Source organism: Mus caroli, unplaced genomic scaffold (assembly GCF_978045245.1).
Source record: "Mus caroli unplaced genomic scaffold, Mus_caroli_1 scaffold_5, whole genome shotgun sequence".
In the NCBI taxonomy this organism is placed as follows: domain Eukaryota; kingdom Metazoa; phylum Chordata; class Mammalia; order Rodentia; family Muridae; genus Mus; species Mus caroli.
In genome coordinates, this window is record NW_028227260.1 from 113,434,461 (window position 1) to 113,448,767 (window position 14,307).

The window sequence follows — 14,307 nt, forward strand, 5'->3', positions numbered from 1 at the left end:
AGAGAGGGAGAGAGAGAGAGAGTTTTAAACTGAAAAATAACAAACTCTTAGTCCTTTATAGTAAGGAAGCCCAAGATACTTTATTCAACTTAATTCTTTTTTTAAAAAATGTGTACATATTAAAGTTAAGGTTTATAATGGCTATCTTTGAAGCCAACTATTCTGTTCCATGTTTAAATACTAAAGTCTTTAGTATTAAATCAGAGGGTAATAGAAATATGGTTTTATCTTTAAACCCTTCATGCAATTATGAAGTGCTGCTTTTGTAAAATTCATTCCTTAATGTTATTTTATATTTCAATTTTATTAGTTTAAGTGATTTTTTTGATTCAAATGGCTTGAGAAAATTTATTTTTTTATTTTAAATCTGAAAACGTAAGTTTCTCAGTGGAATGGCAGCGTTCTGCACGTTCTGTAGAGACACCAATGGAAAACTGTAATTTGTTAAGTGGTGAACAGCAAGATGGGAATGCTTCAGAATTGGACCTTATGGAAGATACCAGATATCTTATGTTGGGCATTGATGTTACACTTCCTTTTTTCTCAGTTATTCTTCTTAGGACTGTAATGGAGATCAAAAATCTCATATTGCATATCTTGTCTTTAATCACAACATGTAAATAAATAGCTTAAAATATATTTCTAGATGACAATTAGACATTACTTGATTTTGTTTAACTTCTAGACAAATCATAGATCTGCTTTAAAACCTAATGTTGGCACTATGCCTGAATGATCACAAAGCAATTCATTAAAATTTGCAAAATAACATAATTATTTTAATATCTTGTTTTATTACCAACCTAGTACAGAATCCAGTAACTCATGATGATGGGAATGCAAATCCTGAAGGAATAGTTGGAGATACACGGTAATATGTTCAAACTTATTATTTCCTTCTTAGTGTAAGTACTTCCAGAAAAGTTTTATTGATTGTATAGCAAGTAATCTATATTAATAATTAGAATATGATATATATTATAAACAATATTTCCGTAAGATTAATCCTTAATTTGAATGGTTTTCTTGGAGGGTGTAGTGCTGTGGGTCAAACTCTCATCATCCTGCTGTAGGACAAAAGCTGAGCCATCAAAAGGTATCCTTACTTTTTAAAGCTTTAATTACTTCATAGATCTCCAGTACAAAATATTCTGGGAAAATTTGAAGGTACGTTTTTTGGATATATAATGTGTTTAAAACTATATAGTATTAACATAATTTACATATTAGGAAATATTAGTTATATACTATATGACATCTTAATGAATTATTCCTATTTATATGTAGTATTTTGTGAATATTTTTATTTTAATTTATTTATTATTCTCTATTATCTTCCTTTACATTTCTAATAATAGCCCTTTCCTGGTTTCACCCCAGAAACTCCCTATTCCATAACCCATCCCTGTGCTTCTATGAGGGTGTTCACCCCCCACCCACTCCCACCTCCCCACCCTGGCATTTGCCTACACTGGGGCATTGAACCTTCACAGGACCAAGGACTTCTCTTCCCACTGATGTCTGACAAGGTCATACTCTGCTATATATGCAACTGGAGCCATGGGAACCCCTCTTTTGTTGGTGGATTAGTCTCTGAGTGCTCTGGGGGGGTCTGGTTCGTTCATATTGTTGTTCTTCCTGTAAGGTTGCAAACCCCTTCAGATCCTTCAGTCCTTCCTCTAACTCCTCCACTGGGGACCCATTGATCACTCTGATGGTTGGCTGTGACAATCAGCCTCTGTTCTTGCCAAGCTCTGACAGAGCCTCTCAGGAGAAAGCCATATTAGGCTCCTGTCAGCAAGAACTTGTTGGCATCCACAATAGTGACTGGGTTTGGTGTCTGTATATGGAATGGATCCACAGGATGGGCAGACTCTAGATTGTCATTCCTTCAGTCTCTGCTCTGTACTTTGTCTCCATATTTCCTCCAAGGAGTATTTTGTTCCACATTCTAAGAAGGACTGAAACACCCACACTTTCCTCTTCCTTCTTCTGGAGCTTCATGTGGTCTGTGAATTACATTTTGGGTATTCTGAGCTTTTAGGCTAATATCCACTTATCAGTGAGTACATACCATGTTTGTTCTTTTGGGATTGGGTTACCTCACACAGGATGATATATTTTAGATCCATCCTTTTGCCTGTGAATTTCATGAAGTCATTGTATCTGTACCATTACCATACATTTTTATCATTATTTCTCTATAATACAGCTTGAGGTCGGGGATGATTCCCCCTGAAGTTCTTTTATTGTTGAGAATAGTTTTTTTGATATCCTGAATTTTTGTTATTCCAAATGATTTTTCAAATTGCCCTTTCTATCTCTATGAAGAATTGAGTTTGAATTTTGATAGAGATTGCATTGAATCTGTAGATTGCTTTTGGCAAGATGGCCATTTTTACTAAATTAACTGTGCCAATCTATGAGCATGGGAGATCTTTCCATCTTTTGAGATTTTCAATTTCTTTCTTCAGACTTGAAGTTCTTGTCATACAGATCTTTCACTTGCTTGGTTTGAGTCAAACCAAGGTATGATAATTTGTGACTATTGTGAAGGGTGTTGTTTCCATAATTTCTTTTTCAGCCTGTTTATCCTTTGAGGAGAGGAAAGCTACTGATTTGTTTGAGTTAATTTAATATCCAGCCACTTTGCTGAATTTGTTTATCAGGTTTAGGAGTTCTCTGATGGAATTTATGGGGTCACTTACATATACAATCATGTCATCTGCAAATAGTGATATTTTGAATTCTGCCTTTCCTATTTTTATCCATTTGACCTCTTTTTGTTGTCTAGTTGCTATGGATAGAACATCTAGTGCTATAGAATACTACTATATTATATACTACTGTGAATATGTAGGGAGAGAATGGGAAGCCTTATCTAGTCTTGTCTTGTCTGATATTAGTGGGATTGCATCAAGTTTCTCTCCATTTATTTTGATGTTGGATACTGGTTTGCTGTATATTGCTTTCACTGTGTTTAGGTATGGGCCATGAATTCTTGATCTTTCCAAGAATTTTATCATGAAGGGTTGTTGAATTTTTGCAAATGATTTCTCAGCATCTAATGAGATAATACTGTGGATTTTTTCCTTGCCATTGTTTACATTGTGGATTTCCATATATTGAACCATCTCTGTATCCATGGGATGAAGACCACTTGATCATGAAGGATGATCATTGTAACATGTTCTTGAATTGGGTTTACCAAAATTTTATTGAGTATATTTGCATCAATATTCACAAGTGAAACTGGTCTCAAGTTTCCTTTCTTCATTTGGGTCTTTGTATGTTTTGGGTATAAGTGTAATTGTGGCTTCATAGAACAAATTGAATAGTGTTCCCTCTCTTTTTAATTTTGCGTAATAGTTTGAAGAGTGTTGGTATTAGGTCTTCTTTGAAGGTCTGATAGAATTCTGTACTAAACCCATCAGATCCTGGGTTTTTATTTTTGGTGAGGGGGTTGGGAGACTATTAATGATTGCTTCTATTTCTTTAGGGGTTATGGGAGTGTTTGCAGGGTCTATCTGATCCTGATTTAAATTGGTACCTGATATCTGTCTAGATAATTGTCCATTTCATCCAAATTTTCCAGTTTTGTTGAGTATAGGCTTTTATAGTAGGATCTTTTTTTTTTTTTTTTTTTTTTTGATCTCCTAAGTTTCTGTTGTTATGTCTCCCTTTTCATTTCTGGTTTTGTTAATTTGGATACTGACTCTGTGCCCTCTCTTTAGTCTGGATAAGGGTTTATCTATCTTGTTGATTTTCTCAAAGAACCAGCTCCTGGTTTCGTTGATTCTTTGTATAGTTCTTTTTGTTTCCACTTGTTTGATTTCAGTCTGGAGTTTGATTTTATCCTGCCTTCTACTCCTCTTGGGTGAATTTGCTTCCTTTTGTTCCCGAGCTTTTAATGGTGCTGTCAGGATGCTAGTATATGCTCTCTCCAGTTTCTTTTTTGGAGGCACTCAGAGCTATTAGTTTTTCTCTTAGGAATACTTTCATTGTGTCCCATAAGTTTGGATATGTTGTAGTTTCATTTTCATTAAACTCAAAATAGTCTTTAATTTCTTTCTTTATTTCTTCCATGACCAATTTATCATTGAGTAGACTGTTTTTCAACTTCCACGTGTATATGGGTTTTCTATTTTATTATTATTATTATTATTATTATTATTATTATTATTATTATTATTATTATGGGGGTTAAGACAGGGTTTTTCTGTTTATCCATGGATGTCATGGAACTCATTTTGTAGACCAGGCTGGCCCTCAAACCAGAAATATGCCTGCCTCTGCATCCCAAGTGCTGGGATTAAAGGCATATGCCACCATGCCTGGATTATTTATATTATTATTGAAGATCAGCCTTAGTCAGTGATGACTTGATAGGATTCATGGGATTATTTAAATAATTTTATATCTTTTGAAGCCTGTTTTGTGACACATTATATGGTCAGTAATGGAGAAGGCATCATGAGGTGTTGAGAAGAAGGGACATTCTTTTGTTTTATGATAAAATGTTCTATGATATCTATAGATATAGACCTCTGTTAAATCCATTTGTTTCAAAACTTCTGTTAGTTTCACAGTGTCTCTGTTTTGTTTCTGTTTCCAGGATCTGTCCGTTGTTGAGAGTGGGGTGTTGAATTTTCCCACTATTATTATAGGGTACAATATGTGCTTTGAGCTTTAGTAGAGTTTCTTTTATGAATTTGGGTTTCCTTGCATATGGAGCATAGATGTTCAGAATTGTGAGTTCATCTTTGTTGATTCATCCTTTGACAAGTATTGTGACAGTCCTTATCTTTAAAAAACAAAAACAAAAAAGAACAACAAAAAATTATTTTGGTTATAAGTTGATTTTATTCCATAGTAGAATGGCTATTCCAGCTTGTTTCCTGGGAATATTTGCTTGGAAAAGATTTTCCAGGCTTTTCCTCTGAGGTAATGTCTGTCTTTGTCACTAAGGTGGGTTTCCTGTATGCAGCAAAATCCTGGGTTCTGTTTATGTATCCAGTCTATTAATCTATGTCTTTTTATTGGGGAATTGAATCCATTGCTATTAAGATATATTAAAGACCAGTGACTGTTGGTTGTTTCCTGTTACTTTTGTTGTTTGAGGTGGAATTATGTTTATGTTGCTACCTTCTTTGAGGTTTGTTGAAAGAAGGTTTCTTTCTTGATTTTTGTATGGTGTAGTGTTTCCCTCCTTGTGTTGTAGTTTTCCATCTACCTTTGAAGGTTTGGATTCGTGGAAAGATATTGTGTGAATTTGGTTTTATCGTGGAATATTTTGGTTTCTCCATCTATGGTAATTTTGAGTTTTGCTGGGTATAGTAACCTGGGCTGGCAATTGTGTTCTCTCAGGGTCTGTGTAACATCTGTCCAGAATCTTCTGGTTTTATAGTCTCTGGTAAGAAGTCTGGTGTATTTCTAATAGGTCTGCATTTTTATGTTATTTGAACTTTTTTCCTTACTGCTTTTAATATACTATCTTTATTTAGTGCATTTGTTGTTCTGATTATTATGTGTCAGCGGGAATTTCTTTTCTGGTCCAGTTTATTTGGATTTCTGTAGGCTTCTTGTTTGTTCATGTGCATCTCTTTCCTTAGATTGGGAAAGTTTTCATCTATCACTTTGATGAAGATATTTGCTGGCCCTTTGACTTGTAATCTTTTCTCTCCTCTATACCTATTTTTCTTAGGTTTTGTCATCTCATTGTGTCCTGGATTTCCTGAATGTTTTGGGTTAGGAGATTTTTGCATTTTGCATTTTTTGACTGTTCTGTCAGTGTATCTATGGTATCTTCTGTACCTGCGATTCTCTATTCTATCTCTTGTATTCTGTTGGAGATGCTTGCATCTATGTCTCCTAGGTTTTCTTTCTCCAGGTCTTTGTGAGTTTTTATTCTCTATTTCCAGTTTTAGATCCTAGATGGTTTTTGTTCAATTCCTTCACCTGTTCTGATGATGCCGACTAGTTTTGGTTTCTATTATTTATATTCTTGCACTTAACTCTTGCTATCTCATTTTCTTTGGTGCTACCTTCCCTTGCTGTCTCTGACTAGAGCCTGTCCCTCCTGTAATCCTGGTTGTGTCAGAACTCATTGGAGTCCAGCTATCTGGGATCCTGGGATCCTGCGATCCTGATATTCTGGGTGTGTCTGAACTCCTGGAAGTCATGCTGTCTCTTGGATCCTGAAATCCTGGTGTGAACAATCTAGTGAGATCCTGCTGTGTCAGAGCTCCTGGGAGTTAAGCTTTTTCTTGGTGTTGCAAGATTTGGTGGGGTGCCAGAGCCCTATGTTTTCTCTAGACACAGTTGCAAGCTGCAGGGAACCCGTGCCTCTGGTTGGGAGGATGATTTTGTTTCCCTGGTTCTTGTGGGGGTCCCAGATACACAGGGTGTTGGGAAAGATGTCGTGCCCTCAGCTGTGATCTTCTGTCAGAACTCCAGTGTTCCTGGGTGTCTCTGATCTCCTGGGAGTCCAGCTTCCTCTGTAATCCTGTGATCTTGGGCATTTCAGAATACCTGGGAGTCATGCTTCCTCTGGGTGTTTTAAGAGTGGGTGCAGAGCCAGTAACCCAGGTCTGATCCAGGTGCAGTTTCAGACCAGAAGGAATCCATGCCACTGGCAAGGCAGGAGTTCCTGTGTCCCTGGATCCTTAGGGACTCAAGTTACTCCTGATGGTGATGCCATTGCTGTGATCCTGGGTGTGTTAGAGCACCTGGGAGTTGAGCTTCCTCTGGGTATTTTGGGACTAGTTGCAGAGTCAGCACCCAAGGTCTACTCATGACACAGACTCTTGCAAATATTTTTGATTTAGCATCATGGACTTACTTTTTCCTGTGGTACAGAATGAAAATGGTGCTTTTTGCAGAGGTGTGACATTAATTAAACTTAACTTTTATTTTTTTGTATGTTTGTGTATGTGGTGCATATATACAAATGTGGAGGGCAGAGGAGGATGTTAGGTTTTGCTCTATTACTTTCCACCTTATTCCCTTAAGTCAGGCTCTGTCACTGAACATCCAGTTAGACAAGCAGCCAGCAAGTCCTAGCAATTCTCACTTTGCCTACCACAGTGCTGCCATTGTAGAAACAACCATCCATGGTTGGTTTTCTAGATGGGTACTAGATTCAAATTTGCGAACCTCCTCCTTTCACAGTAAACCCTCTTAACTATTGAGGTATCTTCATACCTGCTTTGAAGGGATTTTAGAGGAAAAAAAAGATGTAAACTTTTTTATAGTTCCATGTATTCAAACCTAAGTGATATGTATACAAAATTCTGTACATTCAACAGTTTTTCATTGACCTAGTATTAATTTTATATTAAGTCATTTTCTTTTCTAGGAATCCTCTGTGCTTCTTTCTTTATTTGACACAGTGCAAAACTGAATTCTTTAATGTAACCCTTATTACTTTTTTTAAAATTTTATTTTATGGGTATGTTTGTTTTGCTTGCACACAGCTTGTATGTCTGGTACCTGAGGAGGCCAGATGAAGGCATTGATTCCCCTGGAACTGGAGTTATAGGTTGTGAGCCATCTTGGAGGTGCTGGGAATCCAATCTCAGATCTCTGGAAGGGAACCAGTGCTCTCAACTGCTGAATCATCTCTCCAATCCCCTCACTGGTTTTTGTTTTGTTTTGTTTTGTTTTTTCATAAAATGAATTATGTAACTGAAAGTAAAAGACAGCTTTACTAACCAGTGAGAAAATGATACTCAGATCCAAAAGAATCTGTTTTAAATTATATGTAATTGAATGTTACATTAGCTTTCTTAGAAGACAATAATTTTTCTTTGAGATATGGTCTCACTTTGTAGTTCAGGCTGGCCTGAATTTTGCTATGTAATCTATGTTGTCCTATACACTGGAAATCTCCTGCTTAAGCTTCCTAGACTAGGATCATAGGCCCAAAACATCTTACATGGCTTAGGAAACAATGCTCTTAATACTTATTTTTCAGACATATTTGTATATTAGTGTTTTGCTTATAGGTATATATGTGCACCACATATGTGCCTGTTGCCCATAGATATTAGATGATTATTTGAGATACCTTGGACCTGGGGCCACATAAAGAGGTAACACATGGAAACTTATATCAAAGATTCTTTCAAAGAAAGCAACCAGAAATTAGAATGACTTTGGCAAATGAACAAATGGGAGAGGTAGAGGTTTTAGTTTGGTAGGGTCACATTTGTATCATTTAAAAAATTATATATGGCTGAGTTTAAAAAAAAAAAGCCATGTCTGAGATTTTAGTAAAAAATGTGTGTCTTTGATTTTGTCTAAGCATTTAACCCTATAACTTCATGCCTTCAAGGAAACTAAATCTAATTCTCAGAAATCTGTGAAAATTTTTATTTTCTACTTTAAGTACCTGTTAATTAGATTTTAAAATTTGATTTAATTTCATTGTGGAAACACAGAAGTCTTGCACAAAATCTTAGAAATGTAATTTATGGTTTATTATAACAATATGGATAAGGATCAATTACATATGCAGACAATTTATATATTTTAATTGACTTATGTTTTGCACTAAGTCTTAACTGAATAAATATAGGAAAATAAATTAGACCTTATATTTGGTAGAAATTAATGAAAAAATACTTTGAAATACAATTAATTTCCTAAATTAAGATGTATATGTATTAAAACCTCTTTAATTTTGAAAAGCTAAAACATAAAAGAAGACTTCTCTGATAATCTGTTAGGGAAAAATCTGTAATGATTTCCCATTAGATAATTTTGTACTGCTGTTTTTCTTTTTATAGTATGAAATGGGCTATTTAATTTGTTTTGAGTGTTCTTTTTTCATATTGGTATGAAATGTGACTGCTTTCATTACTTTGCTTTTCAGCGAGGTGATCAACAACAAATTGTGTGAGCAGGATATAACTACATTTCAGAAGTTTGATATGGATATACAGAAATTCAATGAAGAACAAGAAAAATCAATGGTTAGTATCATAACTAACTTTATAATTAACCTAGTATAACTAAGTATCAGGTAGGAATGGAGAAACTAGCCTTGTGTTGGGCACATGAACCTAAATTAAGTTTCATTATCTATCTATTTTTGGTTCTGTTCTAGTCCTACTGAATTGTAAACCAGAGAAGTATGATCACATACTACTATATCAATGAAAACCACTAGGTATTTTATGGTAGTCAAGATCATAAATTTTCAAGAGGCAGACATTTGCTGAAAGATGAAAAGAGGATTACCACTTTTTACAAAAGTGAGCACAGTATGTCAGCCTCAGGTACAGTTGATAGGAGAGTGAAAGCTTAGTTACTGGTGTCATCTGGACTCTGTTGTTAATATTAGAAAGCCAATTCAAACTGGTAAATCAGTTCTTACCATCATAACTTAGTACAGATTTAGTAACAACAGTGGATGGAAACAACATGTTTCCATCAGGCTGTCTCAACGACCCTAGCAGAATATTCCTGTGGAAGAATATCACCAAACTATCTTAGATCATCTCTCCATTACTGTACCAATGACTGTAGTCATCATATGGTTTCCAAGTAAGACCTGAGATGATGACCATATTAACTACATTTTTATTTGATGGTTTAATAGTTTCAGAAGTATTAAATTTGAAAGGAACAGGAGATCCATTCCTGCCTGGGAAGGCATTGAGGAAGCTGCCATTATATGTCAGTTCAATAAAGAGATAGGGACTGAAGATAAAAAAAAAAAAATACTCCAATTGAAGGCAATTTTTATACCTTGAACTCTGGATGAAATTTCAAGGGGGAGTGATCATCAGTGTAAATGAGGAATCTAAAGACAGACCCCCAGAGAACATAAATATTTGTAATTCTGCATGTGGCAAGGGGTGGGGTTGAGAGGGAACCAGCAAGGGAAGAGAACAATTGGTAGAAAGAATACTACCATAAGTGAAGGAAAACTTTTAAGGAAGAAAAGTTCACTAAATGTGTCATATGTTGCTAATGGGCCAAATAAGATAGATTTGCAGGGCTGGAAAATGGTTTATTTGGTAATCTTTCTCAGTGTAGGCATGGAGACCCGAGCTTATATTCCCTGAGTAGGCATGCATGCACAGACCACCACCACTACCACCACCTACACAACCACCACCAACAAACTAGCAAAACTAAAAACAAACCACCACAACAATAAAAGTTAGTGTGGTGGTGAGCATTTTAGAACCACCAAACTCAGATTTAGTTCAGAGATAAGAAGATTCCCAGAGCTTCCTAGCCACCAGGTGTAGCCTAATGGATGAGCTCTAGGTTCAGTCAGATCCTGTCTCCCAAACAGTAGGGTGCAACCAAAGAAGACACCCAATATTAATCCTTTGTCTCCATATGTATGCATGTGTATGATTGTTAAATGGAAAATACGCAAAGTGGAGGTCATTGTACTTAATCAGGATGATTTGAGTGGACGTGTGAGGTTAAACTGATCACAATATATAAAGGACAAAATAGGAATGTAGTGTCCCAAGGAGAAAAGGTATAAAGAGCTTGTCTTAATTTTTTATAAAATGCAAATTACCATGGTTGTGTGCCAACATAAACAATACAAAGAGAAATGTATGTTACTACTTCCATGTGTTACTTGAGATTGAAACCTAGAGAAAACCATTCTACCACTAAACTTTATCCCCAGACATCTCTTTACACTTTATTTTGAGGTAGGATGTCTTTAAGTGATCAAGACTATTCATGATCTTGTGATCATTGTAACTCAAACTTTATAAAAGTTAGTTTTATAGGCATTACATTGACAGCCAGCTAAGTCATAAATTTAAAATAACAGTTACAATTGCTGAAACTCTTGACAATAGTTGAGACAAGTGAAGATGTTGGACTTAGTAAAGAATAGTGTAAGGCATCCTTAAGAAAGGAAGAGAAAGTAGAAGAAGTGGCACATACACCTTAGGTTGGGGGTACATACAGAGATGAGGTAGTGAACCAACTCTTGGGATTGCTTCTGCTATTTAGTAAAAGGAGGCCATTGTATGATAAAAGCATTAACACTAGCTAGAGTTAAGCTTCCAGGGCTAGGATTTTACCAAGTTCATGTTTACATGGTGCATGCCTATAAACCTAAGTACTTGAGAGGCTAAGGCCAGCGTCTGCAGCATGGCAAACACTTTCTCATAAAAAAAAAAAAAAAAGTTTTATTAACCCACAATTGGTAGTATAGTTGTATTTCATGTTACTTAAAAATATAAGTATATTTAGTCATAGGTGTTAAAATGTTAAATCACGTAGAAAACTATTCCTTTTAAGTTTCATATTGAATTATTTTTGCTCACGTAAACATTTAATATTGGAGATATATTTAGTGGTTGAATCTTAGCCTAGCATTCATGCTGCATGGCAGTAACAACAAAATGAACAGAATTGTTATAGTAATGTTTTCCTTTTACATTTGTAGAGCAATTATCAAAAAGAACAACAAGCATTAAAACTGTCCAAATGTAGTCAGAGCCAGACCCTGGAAACCATTAAAGACATGCATGAGAAGTCCATGGAGGTGTGCATGGAGGTATGCGCATAGTCAATAAAATGTCCTTAGGAAACTAAATATGTTTTAGGAATCAAAAAGTTTAACTACTTGCTATTTTGAATTATTTCTGACTGAAGTGACTGATATTATCTGTAAAATCCTAATGACTTTGTAGGAATTATTGAAGACATGAAATGATAAACTGGGAATTTGACCTCAGATGTACCTCATAGTTTATTAACAGTATAATTATCTGGCTTAACTATATATAGCACGTCTATACATCATTTGCACAGAATCTTTCCTATTTGTATGCTTGGGAGTTTGTTTAGTAAGAAGTGCTTTTCTGTTTTAGGGTTTGATGAACTTGGAGAACAACAACGACGATATGCTTTTTGATGTAGATGGTGAACTGAGAAAATAAATGTCTGTGTTTAAAAGAGACATTATGAAGCATACTCTGAAGTACTCATCTACTTTCCCATCTTCAGACTAATGAAGCATACATATTTTTTACTTGCTGGTACATTTGTAACCAAATAAAAAATTTTGCTAACTTTTTTTTCCCCTATGAAACTGAGTTTGAAAGACTCTTTAATCCTTGTTATTCTGATGATTCTAAGAAGGAAGTTAAACCCCACTGATGTGATTATAAAGTCAACTAGGAGGTATACCTCTAGAGTCAAAATAGAACTCCTTTATTTTTAAACATCTTTAATCATTTTCTTGTTTAAGTGTAAGAGCCTCTTTATATTAACTTCCAAACAAAATCTAAATGAATAAGTGAGTGGCAAATATTCCTTTGTACCGAACTTTCACACACTAATGTAGTGAATTGTTTAAAATTTATTCTTTAATCTTTTTTTAAAGTCCAGACTTTATCCCCCTCCTTGTCTGCCCTCTGACTGTTCCACATGCCATAACTCCTTCTGCCATGCCCCCCACGCCCCCACTCCCCATCTCCAAAAGGATGTCCCCACCATCCTACCCCCACCCCACCAGACCTCCCTACTCCCTGTGGCCTCAAGTCTCTTGAGGTTTAGATGCACCTTCTCTAACTGTGTGGATCCCGGGAGTCCTCTGCTGTATATGTGTTGGGGGCTTCAAATCAGCTGCTGTATGCAGCCTGGTTGGTGTCTCAGTGTCTGAGAGATCCTGGGAGGTCCAGGTTATTTGAGACTGTTGGTCCACCTACAGGGTCGCCCTCTTCCTCAGCTGCTTCTAGGTTTTCCCTAATTCAACCACAGGGGTTCCCAGCTTCTGTCCATTGGTTGCATGTAAATTTCTGCATCTGACTCTTTCACCTGCTGGTTGGGTCTTTCAGAGGGCAGTCATGTTAGGTCCATTTTTGTGATCACACCATAGCATCAGTAATAGTGTCAGGCCTTCATGCCTCTCCTTGAGCTGCATCCCAATTTGGGCCTGTCACTGGATCTCCTTTCCTTAGGCTTTTCTCCATTTTTGTCCCTGTCCTTCTTTCAGACAGGAACAATTCTGGGTTAAAGCTTTTGACTGTGGGATGGCAACCCCATCTTTCCACTTGATGTCCTGTTTCTCCACTGGAGGGCTCTACAAGTTCCCTCACCCCACTGCAGGGCATTTCATCTAAGGTCCCTCCCCTTGAGTCCTGAGATTCTCTCACCTCTCAGGTCTCTTGTACATTCTAGAGTGTTCTGTGCTATTCCTGTCCGGCAGGAACGCACACAGAACACAAGTCAAGACCTTTCGTGGTTACACTTTATTCATAGTCGTGAGATAGAACAAAGAAGGATAGAAACGTGTTGCTATATATACCCACAGGTGTGACGTGTTAATACTACTGGCGGTTCCACCCACAGTCTCAAACGTCCCAGGGGATGAACTAGTGACTTGGCAGGCTTTTGATCTGGCACATGCGCACAATGGAGCTTAGCGCCATCTAGTGACGGCACGTATTATCATGGCTTCCTACACTAGAGGGTTTTATAACCTCCTACCTATCAAACATGCCTGTTTCCATTCTTTTTGCTGGTCCTAAGCGCTTCAGTTCTTTTCCCACCCCCACAATACCTGATCATTTTCCTCTCTTCCCCTCCTTATCCCCTTTCCCACCCAGGTCCCTACCCCCTCCCTGTTGTGATTTTTTTTAACCTTCATAACATTTCTAATTCTTTTTATTGATAAAGATAATTGAAATTTATTTTTTAATCATTATCTTATTAGTTCCCAAAGGTATGAGATACAAATATAGAAGGTTCATTGGTTTGATTTTATTTCATTTCATTTCATTTTTGTGATAGCCACTTAGTCTGTTGTTTATTGTCCAGGAAGGTCTAGAATGTTTAGGTTCAAGGTGATCCCAGCATTCCATGTAGGTGCTATTACAGGTATGTGACAACATATCTGGCTTACACTGTTTTTAAGAAAATAGTCCCACAAAAATCTCCTATAAACATTATGAAATTAACACTGTCAGCTCTGAGAGATGAGAATATTTCCTGTTCACTTACAAAATTCATTGAAAGAAAGTGTATTTGTTTCTTGAAACAAACTAAACTGCTAACTGTGAGGCAGGATAAAAGGACTGATTAGTCCCCTCTCACTGTTTCAGGCCCAGCCCCTTCTCTCTGTTCCCATTGTTCTTCTTTCTGAGATCTCTGTCTGTCTTTGTTCCCAGCTTCCCCTCTATCTGTTCTCTGCCCTACATTTTCTGACCTAATGGCTTTGCTTCTGTCTGTCTGCCTCTATCTCTTCCCCAGTTCCTCACTCCTCTCCCCTCCCCCAATAAATCCATTTTATACCAGGTCTGTTGCATGGTATAA

General features: G+C 36.6%; 1 pseudogene; it reads left to right on the forward strand.

Annotated features, from left to right (window-relative positions):
• The first annotated feature begins 426 nt into the window (after positions 1 to 426).
• On the forward strand, positions 427 to 12,045 carry LOC147004755 (X-linked lymphocyte-regulated protein PM1-like; annotated as a pseudogene).
• Positions 12,046 to 14,307: the final 2,262 nt, after the last annotated feature.